Raw genomic sequence first — 10,918 nt, forward strand, 5'->3', positions numbered from 1 at the left:
CATCGGGTAAATTCTTTCTCGTCCCAACCAATATGGGACTCCCCCTAACAAAACTTGACTAAATGTAAAAAGGAGAAGAAGAAAACTTTAAAAAAGTTTAAAATAAAAATAAAAATAGTGGTCTGATTGCTGCTAAATTTTGTTGAATTAAAAGCACAGCAACAAATGCACAGTTTTACAATAAAGGAGAACATTTAAGTGCCAAAGCTTAAAGGGGTTCAAATGAGCTATATAAACTCTGCAAAAACATTATTGCACCTAATTTTGTACCCCAACTAAAACATTTATTGCCCTGTCATTTCATTCAAACTTTATATGCCATTAAAGGCCCTCCACTTGGCTATCTGACCCAGTTTTTGGAACAAAGATTTCGGTTAATGTGTCACGTGACCGCCACCGTAGTAGGGGTACCCCCGAAATCGACCTGACAAAAACGTCAGGTACCAATTAAAAAATCGACAAAAATCAGAATAGGCGCCACGTAGCAAAGTTTACGTACGAGGAGAAAGCAAAATTAATTATCTATCCAGAACAGGTTGTTTTGTTTTGCTATCTTGCGTATCTCTTGTGTTATATAATTTCTACTGATGCAGGTGTGGAGCACATGAGCAGTAGAAAACGAGAGGTTTCTGCGTCCAATTTGTGGGGTACCATGACAAAAAGCGCTGTATTTCAGCAATGACTAAATGGATTGCTTCAAACCTTTCCGGATCTCAAGTCTACATACGAAGTAAAGTCAACTTAGAAAGTGCCAAAACTCGTACTTATGAGTCAATCCCCGACTGTTGAATTTTGTTTTGAAAGGCATTTAAGTCAGACCATTTAACAAACAAACGTTAAACTTTGTGCAGTTATCCTCCCATATTTCAAGCCAATGTACCCCAAATATGACGTATTTTGTTGAACAAATTCAGGAGTTCTTAGTATTTTACTGGGTTGCCTTTTTTAGGGGGTCAACCTGAACTATAAATCATTTTACAACATTTGTGTTCATTCCAACTTGTACCATATCTCATGAGAGGTGTCTAAGTATGCAAAATACACACACATTTTTAAACTTTTGTTCTCTCTCAATAAACCTTTGCCAGAAACCTGCATTTTATTTAAAATAAATCTAACTGTCTCCTCGGTACACGTGTGATGAACAAATGATCGCAGATGCAATTTTCATTTGCAATCCCCATGCGTTTTAGCCACGGTCCTCAGTTGCATATAGGTCTTTCTTTTCTTTATTTGGTATTTAACGTCGTTTTTAACCATTCAAGGTGTCAGATATGACATTTATGGGTTTTATGTATGAACATGAATGTAATATGAGTACTTAATTAATGATGAAATGATGATGTTATTAGTATGCATTAATTGACTCGTATCGCGAAAAACATTATTATTGATTCGCATGCCTGTTGGACCATGATTATGAGGCCTGTACTGTTACCTGTAGAGCCGAGTCTCCACGCACTCACGTGCAACAGGTGAAAAACCTGAATGTCCATTTTTTGTAAGGTGAGCTGTTAGACTTGTGTCGCCAGTCACCTAAGCTGTTAGCTTCACTTGCCCATTGAACATGTAAGCGGCAAGTCGGGGAAGATTCTTTGCTCGCGTGCTCAGGTAAACTATTTTTCATGATATGTTTTCGCTAAGGAACACTAGTATGTTTATGAATAGGCATTCTTAATATTCGCTGCTATGTTAACTTAAGTGTTCATTGTACTAGTTCTTAATCTGGATATTCTGAATAGTTGTTTAATGTGTGGATAAATAACTCGGACATGGATGGGAATTGATATTAGTATTGACAGTAGTTATTTAAGAATTCGTGTGTGTGTGTGGTTGAATGTAGAGTGTAATTACAGCCCAGGGTGAATGATGAGTGAATTACTGTGTGTGTTATGCCTATGGAATACTGACTCAAGAATTACTTTCACAGGAGTCTTCCCAGAGACAGAAGATGGAATTCGCGAGAGCTTGTTTGACCATTCAAGCAGACGCATGAAGAGACGAAGATGCACGAAGCAGAGCGACGTGATCTACTAACCGGACTTTACGGACCACGCCAGGAGTCGCCGCGTCGGCTGGGTGATGGAGAAACAGATGAACTACACTACGCTGTTCTGGTGATGGGGTAACACATTAATTTACTCATCTAGAACCCTGGGCGTATTGTGTATATGTGTGTGAATCCTGAACGTTGATATATGTACATGCTTTACCAGTGAGCTATATAAACATATTGAGCTCCACGTATTTTCTTTTATTGTTGGAATGAATCGGAGGAGAATAACGAATGCGTATAAATGATTAGTAGCCTTCTGACTGACAGTCGGTATTGTAAATAATTCATTCCTGACACAAGGTTATATCGCGACGGAGGGAAGGGGGGAGATGGGATAGAGCCACTTGTCAATTGTTTCTTGTTCACAAAAGCACTAATCAAAAATTTGCTCCAGGGGCTTGCAACGTAGTACAATATATTACCTTACTGGGAGAATGCAAGTTTCCAGTACAAAGGACTTAACATTTCTTACATACTGCTTGACTAAAATCTGTACAAACATTGACTATATTCTATACAAGAAACATTTAACAAGGGTAAAAGGAGAAACAGAATCCGTTAGTCGCCTCTTACGACATGCTGGGGAGCATCGGGTAAATTCTTTCTCGTCCCAACCAATATGGGACTCCCCCTAACCCGCGGGGGGCAGTTGCATATAGGTGCAGAGGTACAATTACGGTGATGGTCTATTAAAGGGAGTTAACACTTTAACATTTCATTGAACACAAGGCTTGCGATACTGAGTTACTCCCCTCTTTTATTGCTCTTGTTTAAATGTACACTTTGTATTTGGTTACATGTGTGATGTTTTTCTCCTGTTTAATTTAGTATAGAATAATTAAATGCTTCTCTTTTCTTGATCCAAACGCTAGCTCAGTTGGTAGAGCACTGCCAGTGGACTTGTGATCGTAAGGTCGCAGATTTGAATCCGGGCCGGGATGGACGCGGGACAACTTTATGTGCAGACCCAGAGATGGTAGCCATATACCACCCCTGTGTCACCACAGTGACCTCGGTTATTCTGCCATAAGATCAGATGGCTGATAAGCTTACCACCTAAACACGCATACACTCGTGAATCTCATCAAAAGCCGCCGTCGCGATATAACCTTGAATGGTTGAAAACGACGTTAAACACCAAATAAAGAAAGAAAGAAAGATCAAAAGCCGTGAGGGCGTAAAACTCAAATTATCACATAACCCATATCATGTCCTTAGAGAGGCGAACTATTTAGCCTGTAGGACATTAAAGGCCCAGTCTGCCTCCAATGGTTTACAGAACGATTTAAATCTTCTCACGAAAAAAGCAGTTCTAACCTTATGGAACACGCTTGCAATAGCATTTAACAGCATTAAATGACACAGTTCGTTTTAATGACTATTTAGCTTGCGTAAACCACACACCAGATTTCGTGGTTTATGTTACCCCTGAGCCATCGTGAACCCGTGTCACACACTTTCCTTTTTTCACAATTTAGTCGTCAGTTTGTGATTTCAATACGACTCGCTGTATCTGCAATAGCACGTAATTGACATGTGTTCCACTGAATCTAAAATGCAACAAACGAATGCGAGTCACACGAACTTATCGGCCGCGGTAGATTTAAAAAAAAGCATCGACATGCAGAAAGTTCGTCTGCTTTAGAAACAAGACCTTGCGTGACGTGCTTCCGGCCTCCCTTTTTTAAAACTTTCAAAACTTCGATTTGTACTGATCTTGTCTTGATGAAATTTTTTTATGATTTAAGAATGTTTGTGTTACAAGCTGTCAATTCATTACTGTATTTAGATTTTTAAATGTAGTTCTAGTGCTAGGAGGCGTCCGATTGTCTGTGAGACAATCCGGCTGGCCACGCAAAAATAAATTCTTTGAAAAATACTCGCTCTTTACGGAGGGCACCTAGGATGTTCTCAAGCAGAGAGTGTTTAAACGAAAGGGTCTTTGTACTGTTTGTAAAAGCCTGACAGTGTCTGTGACCAGAAACTGATGGTTTACGGGAAGCTGAGTGTGCCTTTAAAACGTTAATCACCAAATAAAGAAAGAAAGAAAGTGTTAATTCACAGATCAAGCTTTGTTGTCAGAAAATGTTGCTGAGTTCTCTTTGATGATGAACATACCTACGTTACCTACGTACACCATCAACAAGTATATCAGAAGCTGAGCAGTTTATTCCTATTAAAGGATATATAGGTTACACACTCCAAGTTCTGAATATCTTGCATATTTTCCCAAGGGTCGATTTTCAGGTATTACATACCTGAAAATCTACCCGAGGGAAAATATGCAAGATATTTATACCTGAAAATCTACCCGAGGAAAAATATGCAAGATATTCAGGACGAGGTGTGTAAGCTTTTTATCCCATTACTCAGACATTTTCATTAAAATTAAAAAATACTTTTTGACACGAACTCTACTCATGTGCGATTTTGTCTTTTTGGCAAACGCGCCATAAAACGTCTGCTTTTGTATTCAGTCATCTACATAGCTTAAGAAAACGAATAACAGTTATTTTTAGAGTGTTGAAATGAATTTGGAAATATTCTGCATTGTTGGCTTGTGGCTTTCGTCCTACCTGTCCCAGTCATGTTTCCGAGATTGCGCAGTTCAATGCATTTGATGCTGTGCAGTTACCGGCCGGTTTCAGTCGGTGACCCAAGTCGGTTGTCAGTGGCATTCGCCAAAAGACTGCGTGTGTGATTTTACAAGCGATGAGGATGATTGCTGAATTTGTGCTTATTCGAGCTGTTGTGCTTCAGTGTTCAAATTTGGATAACTTAGGCCTACTTCTTCAATCGTCATTTCGGTGAGCCTAACTTTGATGTCTGTCGTTCTCTTAGGCCAGTAAGTTATCTGTCTTGGGAAAACGGAGCACAACTGTCAAGTTGACCCACTTTTGGGTTTGAACATCCAACACGGTTGACATAATTTGGATTGCAAGTTGCATCAGCATTACGATTTCCCACAGAAACCACCTCATCAAATGCACTGTGCCTGCTGGAGATCAACACACTAACTTGACCTATTTGCAGACCCCCTGTACTGTACTGCAGTAGTTTTGTTCTGCTGGTCTATTCAATGTAGGTCAAAACTTGACAGTAAGATTAACCTAGATCTATCTGCCTGCATGACCTGAACCTAGACAACGTTGTTTACTTTAAAATTGAAAAATAACACACGCAAGATCCGACCTTCTTCGCCACCTTTTATTTTAACCGTATCTCCAACTTTGTAAGTGGCAATTTCCATGTTGTTGGTCAACTTGATTAGTAGCCGATAATTCTGTAGCAAACGACAGATCTGCAGCAGACGACAAATGGGACAGCCTTGTTCTGTTGAACCAGATTTAGCAATTAATGCTCTAAAAGCGATAGCAAATGAACAAAACTGTAAGTATACTGTTTTAGTTTAATTTATACTAGAGGAATACCCGGCTTCGCCGGTGTTTATCCACCAGTTTGTGCCCGGGGTCCACCTGAATATGCCCACCAAATTTGATGCTAAATATTTACGATATCACAAACAGAACTCTACAATCCACAGGTGTTGCCTTGCGAGCTATAAGGAGCTATAAATATCTCACAACTTTTAAGGCGAACAACTCTGCAGAGTCTGCTGTGAAGGGCGGCGGTAGTCTCCCTGTCACACCCGCCCCCGTTTGAATGAACCGAAACATGGACCCGCCAAGCGTAGGTCCCTCCCAGATTCGTGGAATGGGAACAGCACGAAAATGATTCAGTGACCGTAATGCCATTCCTGATCATATCATGTCGAGTCCCATCCATGTCGACGACGCCGAATGTAATTGAGTGCCGAAACACCACAATCACCTTTGGAGGCGAAGTCCACTCACACAGGATTGAGACATTTAGAGCTTATCCCTAAGCCCTTTTAAAACTGTTATGGCTTCTCAAAGGAAGGCCAGAACATACATACACACCAAAGCCGCCAGACCAAATCACAAACAGAACTGTGCAATCCATAGGTGTTGCCCACAGTGACACACACACACACACACACACACACACACACACACACACACACACACACACACACACACACACACACACACACACACACACACACACACACACACACACACACACACACACACACACACACACACAGAAGCCGTATATATATATAGATATATCTATATATATAGAGAGAGAGATAGATGTCAGTGTATTTTTCGCGTGGCTATAAACTGATTCGACCTTTGCACTTTTACCGTGAGGACAATTTAGGGGTGCAAGGACAGCGTTCTGGACAGTGTAGTGACCTTCTAAAAATAGTAACGGAATGGGAATATCCGCGCGCCACACGAAGGAAGGGAGGTAAACGCTGAAAACACTGGAGAAGATAAGGAAGAGTTACTGGAAATGGATCCACAATAAAACCAAAATCGGTTCGGCGCTGCTCTCTGAGAGCACGTGTTGAAATATCTCATCGACCAGGTTGTGTTTTGGGTCTACCTGAATATGCCCACCAAATTTGAAGCAGATCCATCGAGAACTTTGGCCGCGCATGAGGAACAAACACACACACAGACAGACAGACACAAGTCGTATATATATGTTCTGCGCGAACTTAGAATCCGGTTTCATTCTAGAATGGACCGGGTCCAGGTTGGAATTCTAACCCTGCGCAAGTACAGGGGTGCCATTCTAGAATGAAACCCTTGTTGCTGGTCCATTCTAGAATCGGCCGTGCGCAAGGTTGGAATTTGGGTCCAAGTTGGAATAGTCATTTCAGTTAGACTATCACACAGCCAAAGCCACAAATGTGGATTTTCTGTTTGTTTTTGTTTTTTGTGTGTTTGGTTGGGTGTTTTTTTCGGGTTTTTTACACTTTACTCAAAGACATCGTGAATTGGGATTGTGATGTTCTGAAAGTGATTACGATTTTGAGAGACACTCAGCACTGATCGCTACGAACGGAAATTTCCGGACTGACAGTGTTTTGCCGATCTCGCTTGTAACTTTTAATCTTATTCATATGCATGAAGTTGGTCTTCTGAATTGTGAAGATAAAGTCTTTAGCTTCGTATCGATATATAATATGACTATATAGTTTGAGCGAGGGAAAGGCTTTTTTTTTTTTTTTTAACTAGCTTTAACGTTCTATCAGGCATGCGCCTCTTAAGAACGGTGCTGCTTTGACCACAAGACTCGCAGCCATAGCAAACCCCTCGTTATGAGCGCCGACCACAACGAAAGCAATTGGCTGCGGTGGGCCCCACGAAAATCGGCAAAGGCGAGGCTAGTTTCTGTAGAAAATCGTCTCTGTTTTCTCCAAAATGACATATCATCCCATAACTGGCGTTTGTATTTCGACATAAGGTCTTGTGGCATCTAATCATCGATTTCATTCTTTCATTTGATTCATTTGTGAACGCTGAGCTTCGAGTATTTATGCTTTTCAGGGAAATTTTTTGAAAATTCTGACTTTCCACAGTTATTACGGAAAATCAAGCTTGTCAATCAAGATGCTGTGAATTGGAATGTCATTACTAATCATTAGTTGACCTCTGGATCAAGTGGTGTCATCTTGCTACACGGTTGAATTGCAATTCGTCAATCTCTGCCGTCACTGGGCACTGAGAACGTCAGGAGCCTGTATTTTTTTCAAGGGCAATTAGAGGTTATTTGAAAGTATGACATGGTATAATGTTGTGATTTTGGAGAGAAAAATTAATTGACTGTCATTGCAATGAGGCTTGGTCAGAAATAAAGGGTATTCACTGATTTTAAGCTACAATTCAGTTGCTTGGAAATGACAGACCTCCAATCCATTTGTAAATCAAGTGAACTCTCTTGAATGATTGGTACTTCCTCTACAAATAAATGTGCACCAGGATATAATTCTTGGAACTTTGTTCTTTTGTGTAGTAGTAATGCAGGGTTGTAGGAGTTTGAAACGTGGGCATATCACAGTTTGGAAGGTAGGGATTCTGATAGATTAAATAAAAACTGTCAAACTTTTAGGCATGGAATTCCCCTTTGAGAGTATTTGTTGTGGTAGTACTACTACTATGAATTGCTTTCAATGTTTTCCCATAATATTATAAAACCAGACAAAAGTTGTTGTTGATTTCTGTTTTTGTTAATGTCAACTTTTTTTTAAACTTGTGACAACAGCTCTATAACTCACTCTGTTTTTCTGTTGGTCTGTCTGTCGGTTAGTCGGTCTGACCGTCTGTCTGTCTGTCTGTCAAAAAAATTGTCAAAAAACCGGACATTTCCGAGAGGGAGACAGCGCTGACATTGCAAGCGGCCGCAACCGGCTCTCATCACAAAAACAACTGCCCTGCAAACATTACCGCCCTGGTAGTCCCCCTTGCTATGGTCTGCCTTTGTTTATTGCGTACTCAGGAGTGTCAACTTTCTTGACATGACATGACATCGCAAGATCGCCAAAGGATTTTTTTCAGGGGTAGACAAATCAGCCCCATTTTATCAAAGGGAAGGTGCAGGTGGAGATAATTCAAGGGAAGACAACTCTGTCTTACCTACAAACATTACGGCCCCCGGCGACTGGTGAATCCGGTTTCATTCTAGAATGGCACCCCTGTACTTGCGCAGGGTTAGAATTCCAACCTGGACCCGGTCCATTCTAGGATGAAACCGGATTCTAACTTTGCGCAGAACATATATATATATATATATATATAGATAGATGTGGTGGAGCGCATGCGGGTGGTGGCAACTGATTAGAAGAAGCGAGAGGGAGAGAATACACTAAAAATAAAAGTTTGATGAATAAATTGCTGAATGTTCTCTGTCCTCTTTTATTGCATAACACACACGCACACAATCACCAAGCATTTAAAATAAAAGTTAAAAATAGGTCCGTCAGACTAATGCTACTTTTTCAATAAACACTTTCAACACTTAGTCTGAAAAAGGTGGAAACTCATGCTCCGCACTCAAATCAAAAGTAGCTTGAGTCAAATCTCTACTACAAAAAAGTTCTGTTGCCACAACACTATAAAAAAAAAACGCTGGCGCTGGACCCGAGTACTCTTCAGACTGGCTCGCTCCCCCAGTATGAAAGTTTTTGTCTTGTGCACGTGGATTTAAAAAAATATATATATATTTATTTATTTTACACAATTAAAAAAATTATTAGAGTAAAATAAAACATTAAAACGTTCATAATAAACAATAGTAAACAAGAATTTTAAAAAAAATTAAAAAATAGACCGCTCATGCCGGGAATCGAACCCGGATCACTTGGATTTAAAAAAATATATATATATATATATTTATTTTACACAATCCCTTTCGCTGCCAATCAAAACTTCCTGACTGCCAGGGAATATTGGAGTTCGGGGTGTAATAATTCACAAAAAATTCTAGCTCCAAACTGGCAGTAGGTAGGAAAGTAAAACCTATGTTATTTTTAAAGTAAATTCAACCAAGAATCTGTTTTTAATCATGGAAATAATGCACAAGTGCAGGACGGGTATACCCGTCCTAAGGCAGTCAAGGGGTTAAAAAAATTATTAGAGTGAAATAAAACATTAAAACGTTCATAATAGACAATAGTAAACAAGAATTAAAAAAATAAATAAATAAAAAATAGACCGCCCATGCCGGGAATCGAACCCGGATCACTTTGGCCATAGACGGACGTGCTACGACAACTTTACTAGAGTTGTGCGCCTTGAATCACTGTGTGTATCTGTCGCTCTCTCTCTTTCAGTCTCACCGAGACCTAACACTGTATTGTAGTTTCTTTGCCGAGACCAAATCCCCACCAGCTGCGGCTGGCTTGCAAATCATGCTTTTCTCGTCACTCCGTGACGTGTTCGGCTGAGGCCGCCCAAGTCTCCCCTTTAGTTCAGTGACTGGCTGTTCGCAAAACGACCAGCCTCCCACCGCAAAAACTCCCCCCGTTAAGAGTCGTTTTTGTGGAATATTTTGCATTTAGGTCCCAGGTAACATTATGAAGTTTTAATACGATCAATCGGACCTATTATCAAGTTAGTGTATCAACTTTTGAACGAACTGCGCCCAGTAGTTTCCCAGCAATAAGCTGTTAAGTCGAGACACACAGACAGACACACACACACACACACAATTAAAGTCTGCAGGACCCTAGTACTGCGTACTCGGGGATAAAGTCACTAGTATGTGCTCTACCAACACACAACGCGCTCTAGAAAAAAACACGGTAATAAACACGCTATCCCACCAAGAGTCCGCTCGGCTGGTCTACATCATCTCTGTACACGAAACAAAACTCCCTGGTTTACAACTAGCTGGTTAGAGTTTTTTTTTAAATATATGCTCTATATTATATACATGGACGAAAAACTGCTTGTTTTCATAGTCACCATGCTAATCAGTACTGACAATCAAAATAAAGGGCAGTACATACGTTACTAATACATGTGTTACTACTTCATAGGCCAGCAACAACAACAACAACACCCACAACAACTGCAATATGAATATTAAATCTTGAATAATCTGAAATGAATATTGAATTGTGGAAGGAGCCTCATTTACAATTGAATATTCAGAACGAACTGCCCTTGTAAAATCCCTGTCAATACTGGATGTCCTGCACATGTTCACTTTTCACCAATGCACATGTCGAAATTGTGCGACTTTGTTGAAAATAGGCGTGTATTTACACTCAGGATGTCGGAAAATGTAATCAGAACACAGTATTCGCTAAAGTCAATAAAACTTAAGCGGCAAATTGTAAGAATATACAAAGTTTGCAAACGTAAAGCGCTTGACACCGAAAGATACGGCGATCTCACACCCGAACGGCGATTTAACCCGTGTTTCCTTAAAGGGCACGACAGCAGTATTAGTCAGTACGTGCAGATAACCTCGGTAATACTT

At 40.2% G+C, this 10,918-nt stretch overlaps 1 protein-coding gene across 1 annotated transcript in view; it reads right to left on the reverse strand.

Annotated features, from left to right (window-relative positions):
• The window catches only part of LOC138973593 (uncharacterized), a 409,985-nt gene that overhangs the window by 254,458 nt on the left and 144,609 nt on the right, over positions 1–10,918 (reverse strand). The window lies entirely within an intron of this gene.

This window comes from Littorina saxatilis, linkage group LG8 (assembly GCF_037325665.1).
Source record: "Littorina saxatilis isolate snail1 linkage group LG8, US_GU_Lsax_2.0, whole genome shotgun sequence".
Classification (NCBI taxonomy): domain Eukaryota; kingdom Metazoa; phylum Mollusca; class Gastropoda; order Littorinimorpha; family Littorinidae; genus Littorina; species Littorina saxatilis.